Genomic DNA, 23,628 nt, shown 5'->3' with positions numbered 1-23,628 from the left:
TTATTAAAGGAAATACATAAGTTATGTATTATAGTTGAAGATAATGAATGTTCTAGGGAAACGTTAGGTAGGAAAGGAGGATAGGAAGTGCAGGAGTTGCAGGTATAATTATGGTGGTCAGAAAGCCTCGCTGGGAATTTGGGAGTGAGCCATGTGGCATTCTGGGAGAAGAGCTTTCTAGGCAAGGAGAGCAGTAGGTAAAAGAGGACCTGAGGCAGGAGCATGCCCACCCTGCTCTAGGAATAGTAGGGAGGTCCTTGTGGTTGAACTGGACTGAGCAAGGAGAGAGCAGTAGATGAGGTCAGGTTGTGATGGCCAGATTGTGAAGGGTCTGGAATGCCATCGTGAAGACTTTGGCGTCTATTCTGAGAGAGGTGTGTTTTGAGAAGAGTAGTGTCATGAGCTGCCTTGCCCTTTAACAGGATCATTACGAATGCTCTGTTGGGAATAGACTATAGCGGGAGAAGGTAGAAGCAGGAAGACCTGCAATAATTGAGGTGAGAGATAAAGGAAGTTTGGATTAGTGTGGTGGAAATAGTGGTGTCAGATTTTGGCTCTGTTTTTTTTTTTTTTTTTTTTTTTAGCGGTACGCGGGCCTCTCACTGTTGTGGCCTCTCCCGTTGCGGAGCACAGGCTCCGGATGCGCAGGCTCAGCGGCCATGGCTCACGGGCGCAGCCGCTCCGCGGCATGTGGGGTCCTCCTGGACCGGGGCACGAACCCATGTCCCCTGCCTGCATCGGCAGGCGGACTCTCAACCACTGCGCCACCAGGGAAGCCCTTTGGCTCTGTTTTGAAGGTAAGGTCAATCAGACTTCTTGATGGATTAGGTGTAGGAAATGAGAAAGGAGTCAAGGAGCTCTCCTAAGCTTTTGACTTGAGAAACTGAGAATTTACCACTAATTGAGAAGGAATGAGTGTGGGTGATATCGGTTTGGAGGAAAATCAGGCATTCAACTCAAAATGTTAAGTTTAAGATATATGCTAGATACCCAAGTGGAGGTGTGAAGTAGGCAGCTGGATCTATGGGTCTGGAGCCTGGGGTAGAAATATAAGGAGTTGTGAGTTTCTAAGAGATATTTAAAACCATGGCATTAGGTTAAGTCACCCAGGGAGTGAGTGTTGAAAGAGAAAAGTAGAGGTAGGAGAGATGAGGAATAAACAAAGGATACTGAGAAAAAGAACACCAGAAGAGCATGATGTTCTGAACCAGGTGAAGAAAGGAGGAGGGAGGGATGAGATCAACTGTGTCAAATGCTTCTCAAATGGAAATAAAGTGAGGCCTGAGCACTGATGTTTTGATCTAACAAATAGAGGTTTTGTAAACTTGATGAAAACAGTTGGTGGAGTTATGTGGGCAAAAGTCTAATGGAAGTGAATTTAAAAAAGAAAGGAAAGAGAAGAACTGGAGAGGGTGAATACAGGCAGATGTTAAAAGGAACTTTATGGTAAAGAAAGGCAGAAAAGTAAGGCAGTTCCTGTAGGGAGGTGGACTCAAGGAAGGATTCTTGAAGGATGGCAGAACAGTAGCTTGCCTTTAGGCTGATTAGGTAAAGATTCTGTGGAGAAGAAAAATTTAATGATGCGGTGTTTGAGCACTACTTTGGGTGGGCATGGAATCTAGTGCACAGCTGAAGGGTTTGGCTGCCCATAGGAGATCAGACAGTTCATCTGTAATAAGAGGAGGGAAATCCAGACTTAGGAACACAGATGCTGAGTCAGTGTGATGGTGGGAGCTTGAAGGAGTTCTTTTATTGTTGCTTCTGTTTTTTATTGAAGTAGGAATTAAGATCATGAGCTGAGAGTGAAGATGCAGGAGTAGTGGCTGGAGATATGAGAAATAATAAAATATGAAATAGAAGAATATTATACTTGGCAATAGACTAGGGAAACCTAATATGCTTGCCCTTAGACCCACTTGAGGTTTTTGGTCGTGAATACAAAGTGAGACAATTTTCCATTGTTGTGTGTTTGTATCCAACTATTTTCAATATTTTCAATGGCATGTGTAGAAGTGCAGAATAAGTGGAGAGCTGACTTTAACCAGGCTTGAGATTTTGCTAAGTCTGATGAAGTATGAGAGGGCAGGGGGATTGAGGATGCATGCAAGGGAATGATGAAAAATAATGGGTTGTGGACTTTAAGTTGGTTAAGAGAGAAGGGGAAATAAGGACAGGAAGGAGGCAAGAAACAATGAAAGGTCAGTATGACCAATGGATTGTAGATCTCGGTGCCACCAATGGCTTTTGGCAAGGTACCAGAGGAAATGAGCTAAAGAGACAGGAGGTGGTGGTCAGACAGTGGGATGCTTCAAATTTAGATTATGGGTTGCAGATTTTGGTAAGGACTTGCCTGGGAGTGTGACCCTGGGAGTGAGTGGCTGAGATAGGAAGGTGGACATCCTTGAAGGAGAGGAGTTTCAGAAACTGAAAGGGCAGGGTTTTGGGACACTCATCAATGTGAATATTGCTAAGAATTTAAAGAATTCTCCAAACATAAGTGAAGATATGGAAAACAGTAGTTTAGAATACACTATCAGCTTCCTCAGCATGTAGAAATCAAATGTTCACTATGGTATGTTATTATGGGTATATGAAATCATGCCACCAGTGTTAGCACATGTGCATGTCAGGTGCCTCTCCTCTACACTTGGATAAGTAACCTCTGTGTTCATCGAGGCTAGCAGTTACACTGCAGTCATTATTTTACTTATCTGTTTCTCTAACCCAACTACAACCTCTTTAAGGACAAAGACAATATCAGTATTCACAGTAGCCTCAGAGGCCGGCACAGTGGCTGTATAGGTGCTCAATAGCTATTTGTTATGTGCAGCATAGAGTGGTTAAGAACACTGATTCTAAAGTCTGACACAGCTGTGTTCTAATCCCAGTTGCCTCTTATTGGCTATATATCCCTGGAGGAGACACTTAAACCCATTTCCTCACCTGTAAAATGGGGATAGCAATAACACTTCTTTATAGGGATGTGGAAAAGAGTTAATAAGGTAAGGCTTTACATGTAAAGTGCTCAGTATAGTCCTGGTGTGTAGATAATTCTTAGTAAATTTTAACTACTGATACATGAAAGCAATAAAACTTTATGTTTGGGATATTTCCTGAGTGACACAATTCCACATCACCTAGCACTGTGCGACAGTCCTTCAGAGAAAAAGGGTATTGGGAGCAGGCTGACTCTGGTCCCCAGTGACCCAGTAACATGCACATTGAGAGATGATAAAAGAATGATTCTGTTTTTTGTTAGTAGAACAGACTTCATGAGATCTCTTGGCCAAAAGTGTGTGCTCCTTTGAACATGTGGCTCATGAAATGCAGTGTCTCTGTCTCCATAGCTACCCAGTGAGTTGAAGTCGTGTTGCCAGCTCCTGCCTCTGTGTTGTCAGTGATTACATTATTATCTCACATGTTGAGTAAACCAGAGCACGCAGATATGATAAATGCTCATTTATAAGCACAGAAGCTACTGTTTCACAAAGGTACACATAACTGTTCCTAGGCTCTTGGTTTTCAGGGAAACAAGGACAGACACAGAACAGGGTGAAGTGGACTAAAACATACAGTTTCTCATGCAGTGTAGCCTTTTTCTGCTCCTCGTTAAGCCCTGCATTTTTTGATTGACCAGAAAACTGTGCTGTGGGTCATCAATTTCACTTTCAGTCTGTATTCTATATTTTCTCCCTAAGCTCAGAGCTTGCTGCTCTGAGACACTGAGGGCTGAGATAATGAGTCTGGACCATTCATTTTCTCTGCCTAGCAGATGGGAGCACCTGTCAGGTGTGGGCAGCTCGCCTCTCTAGAGGTTGGGCAGTGGTGGTATAATCAGACCCTCTTTCTCTTTCTAAATGCCACAAGGTTGCACAATTAAGGGAGAGTCATAACATCTATGTCAACCCTCAAAGCAACTGAAAATGCTTCTTATATTTTATGGAATTTTAGTGGGGTTACTCTGAATTGGAAACTTTAATCACAGAGTTTTCTTTCAGTAGGCTTAAATGTTTTTGAGAAACAATACGGGCATTTTGACTCTGCTAGATCTCTTTAGATCTCTACAGGTTCAAACAAACATCAGCCATGTGCTCTGTTTCCTTGTAGGCTGTTTGTTTGCATATGTGTGTGTGTGTGTGTGTGTGTGTGTGTGTGTGCACTTCCAGGAGTCAATTCTTTTAATATGGGCATCAGATTGAATCTGAAAATGCTTTCTATTCCATTGTTACCTGTTATACTCTCTCCAACCTCTCCTACACGCAGGTCTCCCAGGACAAGGAAGCAATCTCCTTTGTGCACATTCCTTGAGCACCTTGAGCACTCTTTCAGGAAGAATGAGTCAGAAGACCTAGATTTTAGCCACAGAGCAGTTACCACCAAGTGGGTGACCTTTGGCAAATCACATCACCTCCCCAAGCCTCAGCTTCCTACTTAACAGGATCAGCAAATTAGCTACTTTACAGTGGAAGCAATACAGTAGAGAGATTAAACTTTTTGGCTAGATGTCAGATGATCTGGTTCAAATCTTGGATTTAAAACTTAAGAACTATATGGCATTGGTTCTCAATTTCATCACCTGTAAAATGGGGATAATAATTTTATTTACTTTATAAGGTTTGAGACGTTTTTGTATATCCCTCCCATGAGTTGAACAATGGGCCACAATCTTGGTAGGTTTATTCAGCTAATTTTAAATCCACCTAACATCAATACAATAAAGACTTTAGAACACTGGCATGTACCACTAAAAATGTTAGTTGTTGTTGTTATCATTATACCTCTAAGGAATCTTCTAGTTTAAAAATTTTCCTTTATTTTATTTAATGTCACTCACTTCTTTAGTCCCCGCTCCCTTCTGGAAGTTCTTTGACTGTCACCACTAGTGTTGATATGCAGTGTGTAGAGCCCAGGGGTGCTGTTAGACATCCTACCGTGCACAGCACAGCCCTTTTCCCCACCAACAGAGAATTACTCTGCCCTTGAGAATTCCAAGGGGAGGGAGAAGGAGTTTAAAGGCTGCTTTGAGAATCTCTTGGAGATTTATTTTCTTTTTCTTTGCCAGATTAGTGTGTATTGGCAATAGTGATGCTTCTGGCTCCGTGTGTGGGGATGGAGGAGGGTGGATGCCCATTTCATACTTAACTTTCCAGTGGGAAAGCTAGCTTCATTCTTCCTCAAATTAACAATTTTTTTTTTCTAATCTAAAAAATCAGCAAAAATCTACTCTGGCCACCTACAAATAAAACTTTTCTTGGTTGTACTGCTTTCTTGCCCTTATCTCTGTGGTTTGCTGCCTCTTCATCCTTTACCCTCTGCTTGGGATATTGCCTCCCTCTACTGCTCATCCCCTTCGTCTTCTGTATTAAAATCCTACTCATCGTCTAAGTAGGAAAGGACTCATGCATGACCCCTTCCATGATGCTTTTCCAAATCATCCAAGTGTTTCTTTTTTTACCGCTGACTCCCAGAGACCTATGATTTTATGTCTCATAATGTATCTCATATCCTGTCTTGTATTATAGGTGTTAATATTCTTGCATAATCACTCATCCTCAATGATGAGACCCTGGAAGGCAGGAATTGCCTCTCATTCATCTCTGAATTGTGTAGAATTTTGCACACAGTGAGGGCTCAGCTACATTTGTTGAATTACAATACTGTCCCCATGACTAAACTCCACCCCGCATGGTCACCGCAGTCGCCCATGACATCCCTGGCTTGAACTAGGATTCCTCTTTTAATGTTCTTTGTTATTACCTTCACAACCTCCACGCTCTTCCCCCTCCTTCCCTCCTCTCCTCTCTTTTTTCTTTGTTGAAGGTTAATTATTTTCATTGAGGAAAGCTGCTATGATACACTTCCCTTATCTGTTGTCTTCTGTTAACAACATGCAGCTATTTTAGGAGCGCAACAAAAGGTGGCAGCTGCTTTATAAAATAAGAAGCAGTCTGAAGTCCCCTGTGGGTCACGTGCCCATCCATTTTCCTTTTTTGTTTGAAAGAGGTTTTTCCTACAAGCCTGTGTGATTTCCTTTTTTCCTACGACACCACCCACCCAATTCACTACACCAGTCATTAAGGATTTTCATTTTATTTTTGCCTTGGCTTTAATTTTCTGTTTGATTTAGATTCCTCCCCTATTCCTCCTTTCCTCACATGAAAATCAGGAGAAAGAGAAAAAACCCACTAAGCTATGTAAATGTCTTTTTATGAATTGGGCCTCTTGAGAGGAGAGCTTCATTACTAAGGAAAAATGAACCTTCTGCCCCTGTGATTTGGTAACGGAAATGTGCCATTTTATAAAGTCTTAAGCATTGAAAAAATCACATAATATATAAACTGTTTAATGTTATAATCACTTGCTATTGAAGAATAGAAGGCATGGACAATTGCAGTAAGTTACTAAAAGCAATAATAGCTTTATTTTTAGTGCTGATGAATTGAATTAAGTTTGGGTCAGGTCATAAGTGTGCAAAATGTCCACACATATGTATGTAGGAGTTGTGGTTCATGTGCACACACTTGAACAATTCTATTAGATCAATGCACAGATTCGTAACTTTGGGACCTCATAGTAATGAGATTCATTATTTCAGGTCTCTAAAGAACTTGTGAACTTAGCCCCCTGACACTTCTCCTTCCCTACCCCCATCTCACCTCACTTCTTCCAGGGTTATAATTTTAAAGATAATCACATCTTGTGTTCCTTTAAAAACGTCTATTGATCCTCCATTATGCGCAGAATGGGCTCCAAAACCCCTTAGTGTGGCAGAAAAAACTCTTATACACCACCCCTATCTATCTCTAGACTTCATCTCCTGCTCCTGTATCCAATACACATTTTACTCCAGCTGTGGCAAACCTCTTTCTCTTCTTTGAAGACGCTGTGGACTCTTCTGTGCCTTTGACCCTCTGAACAACAACTTCCCATTTCCTCTTGACATGCCTTCACACTTCCTTCTGTGACACGATAAATGTGAAAAGGACTAGCAGAGGGCTTGGTGCAGAGCAAGGGCTTAGTAAATACACATTGAGTGAACGAATAGACAACTGCGTTTGCAAATTCAAAGGAAGACCTTTGTTTTCTAAATGGGTTATGTTATGGTTGTTTATAAGTCAGCTGACCCCAGCATGACTAATATTGTAATATTGTGTAATACTGATTTTATACGAAAGCAGATATATTCTTTGCTTCCTTAAAAGCTCCCAGGGGCAAAAGAGGACCCTTCTTTCTTGATAATCCTCACAGTAATTATTTCCCAGGAGGCTACTGCTCTGTCAGCCTGGGGGAGCAGAAACACTGGGGAAGGGAGAGGAACGGAAGTTTGGGCAGGAAAGTTGATATTCAGGAGTGAGGCTTTGGGGGCAGAGGCCTGGAATGGTAGAGGTTCTGACAGAGGTTTGTATCTAGTTTTCCAGAGCTGCCATAACGAAGTACCACAGATGGGGTGGCTTAAACAATTATGAGAAATTTACTTTCTTACAATTCTGGAAGCTAGAAGCCTGAAATCAAGGTGTTGGCAGGGCTTTTTCTTTTAAGGTCTCTCTCCTTGTCTTGTAGATAGTCATCTTCTAAGTGTCTTCACATCTTCCCTCTGTGTGTGTCTGTGCCCTAATTTCCTCATATTACAGGGATGCCAGTCAGATTGGATTAGGGCCCACCCAAATGACCTTATTTTAGTGTAATTATCTCTTTAAAGATCCTGTTTTCAAATACAGTCACATTCTGAGGTACTGGGGGGTTAGAACTTCAGCATATAAATTTTGGGGAGGACACAATTCAGCCCATGACAGGGTGGTAGTGGGGATAGCAGTGGACAGCAGTGGGTGCTCACAGGAGGGCAGGGGTTATGCCTTGCCTCAGCATTCCTCACAGTACCTTCCTCCTGGTGTTTTGGAACTGAGTGACAGTCTCCACTTAGCAGTGAAATAAGATTCTGATTATTATTACATTATGAAATAATACACTATTTCAACATGTATTGATACATAAGCTTTCCCTGGCAGCCTTTTTTCATGTGATTTATGTTGACATTCTCATTTAAATAACTGCTGAGAATACTGACTATGATCAAGGAGTGAAGCCTTCTCTTGTGCAGCCCTCCTGTGAGTTGAGCAAAGGACCATGACTTTTAGGTAGGTTTACTTAGCTAATTTTAAATCCACCTAACTATGTTGCCATGCAGGCCACATTTCTCTGCAAAAATGTTTCATTTACATGTTTATTTCACTAAAGGTCTCCATGAAATTTTCATTTACATGTTTATGGTCAACCTGATTCCTAAGAAAAATTCCTGTAAGACTTTGGTGGGGGTCTTACAATGCAGACACAGTATGTCTCTAGTTTCATCTCCACTTACCCCTTCCATGACCTTGTTGCAAATGCAAGTACTGTGGATCTGGCTTGTCTGACTTGTTCTCAGTGAACCATGCCGGTGCCTCGTAATTACCATTCTCTAGTATCCACAAGCCACATTTTAAGTAATCCTTCTGGAACAGTGACATCTACTTCCCTGGTCTACAGCTCCCTGAGGACACATGAACATTGACGTTGAATAGACAAGTAGGGCTAAAATGTAGAGGTCTACACAGCTGCCCCCTGGGCAGTGGGATTAGCTGGAGTCATACTAGAAATTGTGCCAGGACAGCTCAGATCTGAGACAGATGACTCATGTGGTCACAGTCTTGCTATTTATTATTCTTCTGACATTATATTACATATTTATGTATTTATTTATATGTACTCTCACTCTAGAAGCCAAACTCCCTGAGGGCAAGAACTTTGCCTGTCTGGTTTGCTGCTCTATTGCTAGCAATCAGATTAAGTTCCTGATACTAAGCAAGTCATTTAGATACTTTGAAGCTAAAATTGCTCATAGTCAAATGATAATACCAATATTTGTTCTGCCTAACCTCAAGGTCATTGAGAACATCTAATGAGATGTAAAGGCAGCTTTACATTTATAATTTATAAACTGTAAAGTGGCTTGTAAAGATAAGATAGGCAGCTATATGAGTATGTGGTTTTGACTGACAGGAAACAAGATAAGGAGACATATATAATAAAGGTCTTTAATGTCACACAAGGTGTTCAGACTTGATGAAGTACAGATCAAAACTTTAAAGGAATCAATTCACTTCCTGGGTTGCCAGCTCACAGCTCAGCTTTTTTTTTTTTAAACAAATGTTGAATTTGATTAGAGAAATCTAAAATAAAATAGCTCTAGCTATATTTGAAAGCACAAATTGTTGAATTTGCAGGTGGCATATGAACCCATCTTCTCTTGTTAATAAACTCTTTCAAAGGTGGGTCTTCCCTCTCAGATGAGTCCTTTTATAATGCCCTTAGGTGAAACTTGAAAGGTTGCTGAGAATTCCTTGAAGCTCTTTGTTTAAATAATCACATGAAAATATCCCTCTTAAACTCCTCTGTCAGCAGACAATTGCCACAAAGCAGAATGAATTTTACACCTTTTGGGAGTCCATTAATTTACTTTCAGTGGCATTAAGTAATGAGGACTCTTATAGGCAAGGTCACAGTTCCATTTTATATCAAACTATCCTTTCTCATGTATGATACATGAAGCACATTTCTTGCTCAGGGCAAAATGTTTTATTAAAATTATTTCCTTTGTTCTTTTGTGTAGATTGTCCTTTGTGACAATAAAGATCGTCTGCGTGACATATCTCTTTAGGACAGCCATTGTATAATTATACTAATAGAGCTTAATCTAATGCTACATTAATTTTCTTCCATTATTTTCTCCAAGAAGGATACCACTATTGTTTACATGATAATGCAATTTCTTTCTTTCTTTTTTTTTCTTTTAACTGTGGGAGATTTATATTAAGGGCAGTGGAGGACATAAATTTCAGGGTATGGGGAGTCCTTTCTTAATCCTCTGGGTACAGAGGATCCCTGATAGTTAACAGCAAACAGACCGATCTTTGTATTCTACCTCTCCACCTCACTGCCATGATTCAGTTATTCAGCCATTCTTGATGAAAGGGAAAAAAAACACATCCTTCAGCAAACAGGAGTATATGGCTGGGTTGTCTGACATCAGAGCAATCCCCTCTGTCACTTGGACTTGGGTTTTTACAGGCGTTCATCCAGACTACTGTAAAAGCCTCTCAATCGGTCTCTTGCTTGTCTCTGCTCACTTGAATCCATCCTTCCCTCTGTTGTCTGAGAGATCTTCCTAAAATACCAATCTGATTATGTCATCCATTCTTTACTCCCATTAAAGTTCCCCAACTCCTTAGTGTGACATATAAAGTTCTCCATACCCTATCTTCCGAGTGGCTTTCCAAACTTGACCCTCCTCCCATACTGCTAGCATTCCCAGATGCCCATAGGGAAAGCCCAAATGTACTTTCTCTCTGAAAGTCCTGTGTTGACAGTTAAAGTGTTATACAAAGTGAGGTAATACTGTTGTCTTTCAATTCACTGATGCCACTTTTGGTATGAGCTAGGTCCCTAGAGAGCAATTATGTTAAATTCACTTTCTAATAATATGAATGACTTAAGGAGTGAAAAATAATCAGTCTTTAATTTGTACTTTGTGAAACTTACAGTGAGGTTCATGGTAGCTCTAAGTCAGAAAGAAGTCATTTGGAGATGAGATCAGCAATGTCTTCATGTTTCAGGAGGTGGCAGCTTAAGAATTAATAAAGAAACTGACATCATCTAGAAAATATTAGGGGGAATTTTCTTGAAGGCAAGTGTGGTGGGGTGATTAAGAGCATGGGATCTGAATTTACAATGTCTTAGATTCACACAGAACACTCATTTATACGTGTAAGCTAACGTATTACAGTAATGACTCTCAAGGAATCATGCCTCTTGTGTGCATAGCCTTGTTGAGTTCTATCCCATATTGACCCTAGGCTTGGAACATCAGCAATGTGACATAAAAAACGGTTTGAAGACTGCTTACTCATTGAGGCTTGCCTTTGTGGCTGCTCACTGAGAACCCTCTCGTTACTAAGTGAAGAAGTCTGGGCTAGCCTCCTTGAAGATGAGAGACCACATGGACCACATGGAGAGAGGCCCTGCTGTCCTAGCCCTCCTAGATATATATATAAATGAGCCCAGCCAACACTGCACGGGGCAGAGGTGAACCATCTCAGCGGAGCCCAGCCAAATCACTGACCCAAAGAACTAGGAACAAATAATTACTGTTTTTAAACCACTATATTTTGAGGTGGTGTTATACACAGTAATACCTACCTGATATGCTGGAAGACCAAGTTACTTTTTTTTTTTTCTTGTGGATTTGTTTTTATTTTTATTGGGCTATAGGGTATGGGTTGGGAAATATCTCAGCAAGTTATGCCCCACTAGGGACATGTCCATTCTGATTTTCCTGGGACAGCTTTTGGAGCTTTTTTTTTTTCTTGGAGCTGCTGCTCTTGCTGGCAGCAGCCTCTTCAGGTCCTCTGCTGAGTGGCTCCTCCTTGGAAGAGGATTTCCTCTTTTTCTTGGAGACACTCTTGTTTCCTGGCTCTTCAGGGTCACTAACTGGTTCCTCTTTGGGGAAAGATTCTTCCTCTTGGGAAGACTTCCACTGCCAGCTGTCTGTTCAATATCACTTACTAACCAGATCCTCCTTGGAAAAAGGTTTCTTTTTCTTGGGTTTGGAGAAGGAGACAGATGGGTTTTCCATTCTCCTGAAGAGCCTCCTGGGGCTTCTGCTTCTTCTTCTTTTTGGGTCTTTTCATCTGTCTCCTCACATTCCTCCAGAGTACTACTGTTGTTTTCTGAAGAAGCCAGGGCAGTTGCAGCCAGCTGTTTCTTTTCCTTCTTCAAGCGTTTCTTCTCCTGTTTCTCCAGCTTCCTAGTAATCTCAGCACCTGCTTCCTCTGCCTGAAACGTTGCCTCCTTCATGACATCCAGATTCTTTCATGGAATCTCTCCAGTCTTATAGAAGGATAGCCACAAGCAGTGTCTGCTTGTACACTATAGAAGCAGAGTAGAGTGGTTGCAACAGAGGCTGTATAGCCCACAAAGCTTAAAATATTTAGTGTCTGGTTCTTTATAGAAAAAGATGGCTAACCCCTGATATAGAGCTCTGTAAGTTCATGATACCTCGGGGGGACAATGTAATGCTGTTAGAGGGAGATGGAAGGATCTGTCTGAGGAATCAGGTTATTATAATGGATCTCATGGAGGCCTCAGTATAGGGAGTGCAAGATGCTGGGTCAGGCACTATATATAGGAGGCAACAGGGCCTAATGACAAGTGAGCAGGTTTTGGAGTCTTGGCCCTGCCAGTTACTACCTCTGTGGCCCTGAGCAATCATTTTAACCTCTCTGAGCCTCGGTTTGCTCATCTGTAAAATGGGATTCATCGAACCAGCTCATGGCTTCTATTAGAGAATTAGTGATTATGTAAGAAAGATACTTAACACTTAACCTGCTACAGAGTAGATAATAACTGTGGTATGGTCTATGTGTCCCCACCCCCCAAGTTCATATGTTGAAATCTAATCCCTAACGTGATGATATCAGAAAGTGGGGCATTTGGGAGGTGGTTAGGTCGTGAGGGCTCTACCCTTAAGCTTGGGATTAGTCCATCCATTGCCTAAGCCTGATACCAGTGACATCCTTTCTGTCACTATAGATTAGCTCTATAAAATTCTCAAATGTTATGTAAGTGAAATCTTACTGAATGTAATCTTTTTAGTGTGGCTATTTTCACTCACAATCATTTTGCAGTCCATCAAGTTATTGTTTGTGTTCGTTATGCATACATTTTTCTTGTTGAATAATATTCCATTTCATGGATATACATAAATTTGGTTTTTATCTGTTGTTGGACATTTAGTTTGTTTCCAGTTGTTGTATATTACAAAAAGTGTCTATGAGCATTCATGTGCAATTCTTTGGTCAGGGATGTGCTTTCATTTCTCTTGAGTAAATACTTAACAATGGAATAGCAGATATACATGAAACTTTTTAAGAAACTGTTAAGATTATTCCCTGAATAGCTGTATTTTACATTCCCACAAGTAGTGTATCAAAGTTCTACTTGTTCCACATCCTCACAAACATTTACTATGGTCAGTCTTTTTAATTTTAGTCATTTTAGTGAGAGTGTGTTGGTATCTTATGGTGTTTTTAATTTACATTTACCTGAAGACTAAAGAGGTTGAGCATTTTTATCTGTGCTTATTTGTCATCTGTACGTCTTCGTTTTTTGAAATATCTGTTTAAATAGCTTGTTACTTTTAGATCTGGTTATTTGCATTCTTATAAACTTGTAAAGTTCTTTTTATACTCTGGGTACAAATCCTTTGTCCAGTATAGCTTCTGCAAATGTTTTGTCTCAATCTAACCCTGGCCTTTCTTTTGAGAACAACAATATTTGAAGAACAATTTGTTTTTATTTGAATGAACCAAATTTAATGGTCTATTTATTTTGTTTTTTATAGTATAGTTTAAAAAACTTTGCCAAACTCAAGGTCTCTAACTTTTCCCTATGATTTCTTTTAGAAGTTTTATAGTTTCAGATTTCACATTTATTTCTGTAATTCATTTTGAGTAATTTTTAAATAATGTGACATAACAATTAAAGTTTACATTAAAAATAAAAAAAGATTGGGATTAATGCCCTTATCAAAGAGGCTGTGGAGATTTCCCTAGACACTTCTGCCATGTGAGGACACAACAAGTCTGCAGCCCAGAAGAGGGCCCTCCCTTGACCATTGCTGGCACCCTGATCTCAGACTGCCAGCCTCTCCAACTGAGGGAAATAACTTTTTGTTGTTTATAAGCCACCCAGTCTATGATATTTTGTTATAGTAGCTTGAACGGACTAAGAAACTATTACTACTGTGTTGGCCAAGAAGAGAGAGTTTTGTCAGCTGCGAGAGACTTGGCTGCTAGAATTTACAAGCTTTTATTACACTCAGAGTCAAGTGGGTAGCTGTTCCCTGGTTCTACGCTGTCCTTCTTGGGAAAGGGCCCTGGTGGTAAAAGTTCAGAACCCAAGACAGAAGTCTTATTACAGTGATAGGGAATGTCCATAATAATAAAAATAATGGTGATTTAATTGAGTGCCCACCATTGTCAGCTGCTTTACTAAGCATTTTGCACACATTATTATTTTCTTTTTTTGGCCTCAGTTTTATTGAGAAATAATTGACATACATCACTATGTATGTTTAAGGCATACAGCATGTTCGTTTGATGTATATATATACTGTGAATAATTGACATACATCACAGGAGGTTCAGCAAATATCCATCTTCTCATATAGATACAATAAAAAAGAAAAGAAGAAAGAAAAAAGAAAAAAAATTCTCTTTGTGATAACACTTAGAATTTACTTGCAACAACTTGCCTATCTATCATACATCAGTGTTAGCTATAGTCATCATGTTATACACTACATCCCTAGTACTTATTTACCTTATAACTGGCGGTTTGTATCTTTTGACCACCTTCCTGCAATTCTCCCTCCCCCAACCCTCTGCCACTGGTAACCACAAGTCTGATCCCTTTCTCTATGAGTTTGGATTGTTTTTTGTTTTTGTTTCGTAGATCTCACATATAAATGAGATCATACAGTATTTGTCTTTCTCTGTCTGACTTATTTCACTTAGTATAATGGCTTCAGGGTCCATCCATGTTGTTGTAAATGGTAGGATATCCTTGTCTTTTATGGCTGAATAATTTCTTTATCCATTCATCCATCAATGAATACATAGGTTGTTTCCATGTCTTGGCTATTGTAAATTATGCTGCTATGAACATGGGGTGCAGGTATCTCTTCAAGTTAGTGTTTTTGTTTCCTTTGGATATATTCCCAGAAGTGGAATTGCTGAATCATATGGTAATTCTATTTTTAATTTTTTGAAGATCCTCCATACTGTATTCCATAGTGACTGCACCAATTTACAATCCCACTAACAGTGCACAAGCATTCCCTTTTCTCCATATCCACAGCAGAGTTTGTTAATTCTTGCCTTTTTGATGATAGACATTCTAACAGGTGTGAGGTGATATCTCATTGTGCTTTTAATTTGTATTTCCTAATGACTAGTGATATTGAGCATCTTTTCATGTACCTGTTGGCCTTTTGTATATCTTCTTTGAAGACATGTCTCTTCAGATCCCATACCCATTTTTAATTGGGTTGTTGTTATTATTTGCTCTTGAATTGTGTCAGTTTATTATATATTTTGAATATTAACTCCTTATCAGGTATTTGGTTTTCAAATATTTTTTCCCATTCCGGGATTTTTTTCATTTTGTATTTGGTTTCTTTTGTTGTGCAGAAGCTTTTTAGTTTGATGTAGTCCCACTTGCTTATTTTCAATTTTGTTGCTTGTCCTTTAGGTGTCATATCCAAAAAATCACTACCAAGACCTATGTCAAGGAAATTTATTCCTATGTTTTCTTCTAGAAGTTTCATAGTTTCAGGTCTTACATTTAAGTCTTGAATGCATTTTGAGTTACTTTTTGTGAGTGGTATAAGATATAGATCCAGTTTCATTCTTTCATATGTGAATATCCAATTATCCCAGCACTATTTATTGAAGAGACTGTCTTTTGTATTGTTTTTCTGTTCTCTATTTCATTTATTTCTGCTCTAATCTTTATTAGTTACTTTCTATTGCTAATTTTGGGCTCAGTTTGTTCTTATTTTTCCAGTTCCTTAAGGCATAGAGTTAGGTTGTTTATTTCGGATTTTTCTTGCTTCTTAATACAGGCACTTATTGCTGTGAATTTCCCTCTTAAGACTGCTTTTGCTGCATCCCATATGTTTTGGCATGCTGTATTTCCGTTTTCATCTGTCTCAAAAAACTTTTTATTTCTCTTTTAATTTCTTCTTTGATCCACTGGTTGTTTAGGAGAGTGTTGTTTAATTTCCACATGTTTGTGAAATTTCTAGTTTTCTTCTTGTTGTGGATTTCTAGTTTCGTGCCATTGTGGTCAGAGAAGATATTTGGTATGATTTCAGTCTTCTTGAATTTGCTAAGACTTATTCTGTGGCCTAACATATAATCTATCTTAGAAAATGTTTCATGTGTGCTTGAGAAGAATGTTTCTGCTGTTGTTGGATAAAGTGTTCTCTGTGTGTCCGTTAGGTCCATTGGTCTATAATGTGGTTCAGATCTGCTGTTTCCTTTTTGATTCTCTGTTAGATGATCTATCTATTGTTGAGAATGGTGTGTTAAAGTTCTCAACCATTATTGTATTATTGTTTTTTTCTCGTTTTAGCTCTGTTTTTGCCTTAATATATTTAGATGCTCTGCTGTTGGGTGCATAAATATTTATAATTGTTATATATTCTTGATATATTGACCCTTTATTATTATATAATGACCTTCTTTGTCTTTTTTTAAATCAGTTTTAGTTTAGAGTACATTTTGTCTGATATAAGTATAGCTACCCCTGCTTTGTTTTTTTTTTTTTTTTTGATTACCATTTGCTTGAAAGGTCTTTTTCCATCCCTTCACTCTCAGTCTATGAATATCTTTAAGGCTAAAATGACTCTCCTGTGGGCAGTGTATTGTTGGATCTGGTTTTAATACACATTCAGTCATTCTATGTTTTGTAATTGGAGAATTTAATCCATTATCCATTTAAAGTAATTATTGATAGGTAAGGATTTACTATTGCCATTTTGTTAATTGTTCTGGTTGTTGTATAGATTCATTGCTCTTTGTTCCTTATCCTGCTGTCTTTTTTGCGTGTGTTTTGATGTCTTTTGGTATCAGTATGCTTTGACTTCTTTACTGTGTTCTTCTTGTAATTACTACAGGATTTTCCCTTGTGGTTACCATGAGGCTTACATAAAATATCTTAAACTTATAAAACACTATTTTAAACTGATAACTTAACTTCAGTAGAATTTATAAACTTTTCCTTCTCCTCCCCCTCACATTTTAGCTAATTGCTGTTATAATTTACATGTTTTTAAAAAATATTATGTAACTAATAACATATTATTGCAGTTATGATTACTTCTGCTGTGTTCTTTTTTTTTAACTTTTAAACTAGATTTGTAAGTGAATTATACACCACTATTACTATATTGCAGAATCTAACTATGACTATATACTTACCCTTGCCAGTGAGATTTATGTTACCTTTTTATGTTTTTTATAATATTAATTAGTGTTCTTTTACTTTCTTTCAAAGAACTCCATTTAGCATTCCTTGTAATGTAGGTCTGGTGGTAACGAGCTCCCTCAGCCTTTGTTTGCTTGGGAAAGTTTTTATTCCTGCATCCTTTCTGAAGGACAGCTTCACTGGGTATGGAATTCTTGGTTGACAGTTATTTTCTTTCAATATTTTGATTACGCCATTTAATTCTTTCGTGGACTGAAAAATTTCTGTTGAGAATTCTCTGATAGTTGTATGGGGGTTCCCTTTTATGTAACTTCTCTCTTTTCTCTGGCTGCTCCTAAAATTCTTATTTTTGTCCTTGACTTTTGACAATTTAATTATAATGTGTCTCAATGTAGTCTTATTTGGGTTCAGCCTATTTGTGATCTTTTGGGTCTTGTGTATCTGGATGTCCATTTCTCTCTCCAGGTTTGGGAAGTGTTCAGCCATTATTGTTTTAAATATACTTCCTGTTCCTTTCTCTTTCTCTTTTCCTTCTGGAATTCCCATAATGTGAATCTTGTTTCTTTGCATTGTGACCCATAATTCCCATAGTCTTCCTTTACTCTTTTTCACTCTTTTTTCTTTTTGCTCCTTTGAGTAATTTCTAATTCCTATCCCCCAGGTCACTGATTCTTTCTTTTACATTTTCATATCTACTTTTGAAACCCTCTATTAAATTCTTCAGTTCAGTTATTGTATTTTTCAACTCCAGGATTTCTGTTTTTTTTGTTTTTGTTTTCTGTTTGTTTTTGATGGTTGCTCTTTTCTTGTCAAACTTTCATTTTGTTCATGCATTGTTTTCCTGATTTCATTTAGTTGTCTGTGTTTTATTGTAGTTTACTAAACTTCCTTAAGAGGATTATTCTAAATTTTTTGTCTAACAGTTCATAGATCATTTCTTTAGGGTCAGTTAGTGGAGCTTTATTAGTTTCTTTGGTGGTGTCATATTTACCTGATTTTTTGTGATCCTTAATTCCTTACATTAGTATCTGTGCATTTGATAAATGGGGCTCCTCTTCCAGACTTTGCACATTTGCTTTGGCAGAGACAGTTCTTCACCAGTCAGTTCAGTTTGGGTTACTGTGTGTGTCTGTTGGTAATGTCCTTGGGCAGGTGGGACCTGCTATTATGGTCTATTTTGAGGGGAGGCAACTGTTTGAACTCTGAGGACAGGGATGCGGGGAGTGTGCCTCTGGCTGAGAGGAGTTGGATAGGATTGCTGGCTTGGTTCCCTACCCAAGTTAGGATGGACAATGGGCTCTGCAGCTGTCTGGATTCTCTGGTCAGGCTCTACTAGATGGCTGGGACTGGGTACCATATTCAGTAGCAGTTGGGGTATGAATCAGCTTCCCTGCCCTCGCAGGGCAGCAGGACAGGACCCAGGTTCTGTACAGCTAGCTCATTGTTTGGGGAACCAAATTAGACCTGAATGTGCACTGAATTCCCGGTCAGGTGAGGCCACTGATTTTGCTCTGCAGATGGGGGAAGCCATGGACTGTGCTCTCTGTTCAAGTGCCACTGTATGTAGGGCTGTTGAATGTGCTACACAGTTTCCTGTGTGTTCTGGTTAGGGTCCCTGGTCAAACAGGCTGAAGGCTGTATTCAGCAATGAGTGGGGCTACAAATTCCCTGCCTGGGCACAGCAGGGAAACAACTCTAAAGCCTGTAAAGCTCTTTGTTGTCTTAACTCAAGCTGACCCACACCCCAGGTTCCCTGGTTGAACAGGGCCACTGGCTTTTCTTTGCAAACTATAAGCTTTCCTGCCTTTCTCTTGTCTTTAAAACCACTTGGCTGCACAGCTTCTGGGAGCTGCCACCAGCCCTTCTGGTCAGATGGGGCCTGAAGACATTCTTCACAGCGGTGGGACTATATCTCAGCTCCTCTGCCAGGGCACGAAGGGGAGGGGCTGCTCTAGGCTGCTCTCCGTTTCCAATAGGCTCTTTGGTTGGGAAAGTTTCCAGGAGCTACATTAAGCCTTGGCTATGAATTAATCCTGTGCATAGCATGTGAACCCTCCACGCTTGGTACTGGCTTTGCTCTGGAGGCAGTCAGCTCTGCCTGACCACCTGCTGGCTGGAGCACCACTGGGCCACACAGCTTCTAGGACTTCCCACCAGCCCTTCTGGTCATAAGGGGCCAGAAGACATTCTCCACAGTGGATGGGGCTGTGTCTCAGCTTCTTTGCCTGGACATGAGCAAACCAGGCTCTAGGGCTGGCAAAACTCCTCATTTGAGGATCTGAATAAGGCAGATCAGCATCCTGCCAAGTTCCCGGGTCAGAGTGTGCCCCGGATTTGGTTCTGCAGATGAGCAGAGTCACCGATTGGGATCACTACTTGGGCACTGCAGGTGTGAACTCAGTCTGCCAAGATCCCTGTGTTGTTTGTTGCAAGCCCCTCCCCACTTCTCCGTCACAGTCAGATTCCCAGAGATTGAGCCTGAAGATTCTTTGCAATCCCTATGGTGTAAAATCAGAGTAGGGGCTCCCACAAAGTGACCCCAATGCTGGTTGTCCCCCTGGGTTCTCTTTTCCCACTGGAGGAACCAGAGGCTCAGGGGAGATCTCTCCATGTGGTGCTGTGCTGGCCTGGGGGAGGAACAATTCAGTCAATGTGTAGCTGCTTCTCTTACCCTTCTAATATAGTCTCTCTTGGTCTCTGCGGTGCAGGGGGGTGCTACACCCTCCCCCGTGTTGAGGTTTCTCTCAGTGGTGTCTTGTTCTTGAAAGTTGTTAGTTGTTCTTCTTGTGATAGGGAGTGAAGGTGGGGATGATCTACTTTGCCATATTGGTGACATCACTATATTATTTTGTTTAGTCTTCTCTACAAACTCTGTAGTACAGGTACTATTTTCTTCACGTAAGAAAGGAGAAAACTGAGGCTCAGTAAAATAAGTGACAGAACTGGATCAAGACTCAGAACTCTCTGATTCAAAAGCTATGCTCATTCTCATGGCCATAAGGCTCTCATGTAGGCTAGAAGGAAGGCTGTAGCTTGGTAAGAGACTAGTGCCAGACCTGCTGGAACCCTAGCTAATTGATGGAAACATCAATTCCAGGCTCCATCCACTGCTCAGAAGGGGTCTCCTAAAAATACAACCAGACTTACTCATGACAGGAAATTGTGTGAGACTTAAATTGTACGTTGGATAATAACGGTAATGATAATGATGATAGCAGCAGCTACCATTTATATAGTGCTATGATGGGCCATGTGCTGCATCCACTGTCTCAGTTAATTAACATAACTTCCCTATGAAATAGGAATTACTCATTCCAACAGAAGTTGAGTAGCTCGCTCACAAAGCCCATGTGGATCTGAGTGTGCAGATCAGCTGAGCTATGGAACCTAGGGACTGACCAACTTGGGACCACATATTGGCTCTGATATTAGCTAACTGGGTGAGCTTAGACAAATTATGTTCCTCTAAGTTTCAATTTCTTTACTATAAACAAAAGGAGTTTCATCATATAATGTCTCATGAATATCCTAGATCTAAGGTTTCAAGATTCTGTGAAATTTACATCAAACAACTAATATTGCTATTTGGAGAAATTTAAACTTTTAAGAATGATAGTTTTTAGGAACATGTTGAGGGCTTTAACTTTCAGAGTTCATAATATTCATCCAAATATTTAAATCTGAGGGACCTCCATGTCTAAGAGTGGGTTTATTCTTCACAGATGCTTTGCCCGGCTGGCAACCTGAGGATTTAGAACATTCTGCCTTGAAATCAAATTGCATAATATTATGCTTCTGTGATTTTCACCTGGCAGTTGTCACATTGGATCTGGCCTCCATTCTGGAAACATGCACAGAATTACAGCGTTAATGCTTCACGGATTAACTGACTTCGCTCTTTGAAATGTTAAAAACACCTTTAGCTCATTGCTTTGCAAAGCTCCGTTAGCAGGAAGAGGGACCAGAAGGAAATATGTGACTTCTGAGTGCCCTTCACTGCAGTATTGGATTTCTGTTGAGGCCCAAGCTCATGCGTCTGCCTGAAGAAGTAACTTGGTATTCACAGTGGTCTGATGGGGTGGGAGCTGTCTTCCAGGCATGATTCCTGTTCACTCAGCACTGTGCATGCCAGACTTAGTGAGGGCATCCTAATTCAGGACGATAACATTCTGGGCATACCATAAGCCTTTGGTGTAGTTGTCTGAACAGGCCTTTAAGTTTATCATTATTTTGAGCATCATTTACTGAGTAATATGCTATGTGCACACTATGGTACTAGCTATAGGAGGCTTGGGGTGAAGCAACAAAAGCAGGAGGCATGGCCCTCTGGGCTTTCCTTTCATTGTCTGGCATACATTCCATTTAGATTGGGAGGTAACCAACCATACATCAGTTAATCAGGGAAGAAACTCAGCTTTTAAACCATTGCCAGAGAAAAGGGTAGAAGGTTATAAAGAAGGGATGACTTCGTCCTGATTCAATAATAAAGGTCTACTTATTACTTATGAACAGATGGCTTTGACTAAACTCCTCAGGGATAAAAAGACTAGCAGCTTACTGGTGATATTATGAGGAAAACCTGTTTCTTCAAGTGCACACTTTGGAAGTTTGAGAAATGGGCTGGAAAAATGACATCTTTTTGACAAGATCTTAAGTTTTGAAGCCAGTGATGACTGTTTCTCCTCCCATCCTCTTATTTTTCTTCTCTTGCTTTCCTTGTTTTGCTTTCCTGGACTATTTCCATGTACGATTGGGTTCTAAAGTACCAGTTCCAAGACAAAAGTAATGGTAAAAAGAGGCCAGGCCAAGGTCAGAAACTTGGGAAAGTATAGAACAAAATGTTAATTATGAGCAAAAGCATAGCTGATGACAGGCCACTATCACAATGGCAGCCTTCATGCATTGCTGGAAAGCTTGCTATGTGCTAAGTTACCTCATTTTAAAGTGGACTCCTGTGAAGTAGGTATAGCTATCTCCATTTTATGGTGAAAACACAAGGCTTAGAGAGATGATATAGCTTGACCAGTGTCACATAGGGGCAGAGGTGGGGTTTGTTCCCAGGTAAGTCAACCTCCAAAGGTAAAGCCCTAGGCTGAGAGCAAGAGACCTTGAACCCAAGCTGAAGTGACTGAGGACTAGCAACTAAAACAACACTTATGTCATCTTACAAAGGCTGCAGAGCAATTAGACGTGAACCCTGGGAGCCTGGAAAAATGAATTCAGAGGCCTGTCATATGTGGTGTGGGGCCTTTTTGGGGGCAGCATAACAGGAGGGAAGGTATGTAGGCTCTGGAATCAGTAGGTGCCTCACCACTTCTTGGCTGTGTGGCCTTGGGCAAGTTGCTTCCACCCTGTGAGTCTTATTTTTTGCATTTTGCAGGGATGGAGTGACAGCTGAGGGACTGAGAGACTGAGAGCATCTGGCAGGCAAGCAGAGGGCCAGCACACAGTAGATGCTCAGCCAGTGCAAACTATGAGAGGCCCAGTTTGCATTTGGGTTTCACTGAGTACCTTAGTTTTTCTTCAGCTGTGCCTGCTTCTTGTCTCTGTTACTTCAAGGATGGCACGTTTTAATCATTTTCGTATATGCTATTTAAGCTTCACACATGAGACTTAGAGTATTGGCTGAGTTGAGTACAGCATTCCTCAAGATGGTTGTGAGAACACACTGTCCCCTTTTCTGTTAGACTGATTAACACATTCTTGACATATGCTATAATGCCATTATTCAGATGAATTCTCAGGTGATCATTTCCACTTTATTGAAATATCATTTCAGTTCACCATTTACTAGCATTAATGCTTATTAACCTACTAGAGAAATGAACTTGCCTGTTCCTGGAGAACCAATTCTGAAACTCTTAACTTCCATTTCTGCTGGAGTTTATTTGTCAGAAATAGTTTCATACACGTTTAGTAGACCATGGAGATGTCTCAGAAGAAATTATACAGAGATTCCCATTTATATTAATGTAATATAATTGAGGTCTTAGTTGGCACTTTTCTAGATCATGTTTACATGTAAGCCTACTTTTATCATGTTTGTAGTATATTTACATGTCTGGATATGAGACGATTGTTGCCATTTTCAAAAAGGTAACAATATGCCTTTTGCGGCCTCCTTTATGGAGAATGTGCCAGTCCCACTTGGTTTCATTACTGTTCCATCTCCTGTTAAAGGGACTGACAGCTGCCGGGATGCAGACCTGTTTTCCCTGTAAAGAAAGTGAATTCTGATGGCAGGTTGTAAAATTCAAGAAGTCTGGGCTCCTGTGCTTTACAAAAATAACTTTCCAGCATGGGGCTGTGGGGAAAGTCTCAGAGGACTGAGGCACCTGCCTCTGAAGTGTGCTTTCTGGGACTGAGGGCCTAGCAGGGCATTCTTAGCTGATGCTGCCTCGATCCCAGGGCCTGAACCCTCCTTGCCTCTCTGGAAACCCCACTCCTTGGGCCAGTAAAGAACAGCGCTGTGACCTATTCTGTGGGCTGTCTTTTTTCCCAAATTTTTTATCTGTCTTGTTCTATCTTTTCTTGAGAATAATC

Source organism: Stenella coeruleoalba (genome assembly GCF_951394435.1).
Source record: "Stenella coeruleoalba genome assembly, chromosome: 5".
Lineage (NCBI taxonomy): Eukaryota > Metazoa > Chordata > Mammalia > Artiodactyla > Delphinidae > Stenella > Stenella coeruleoalba.
This window is presented reverse-complemented; position numbering follows the sequence as displayed.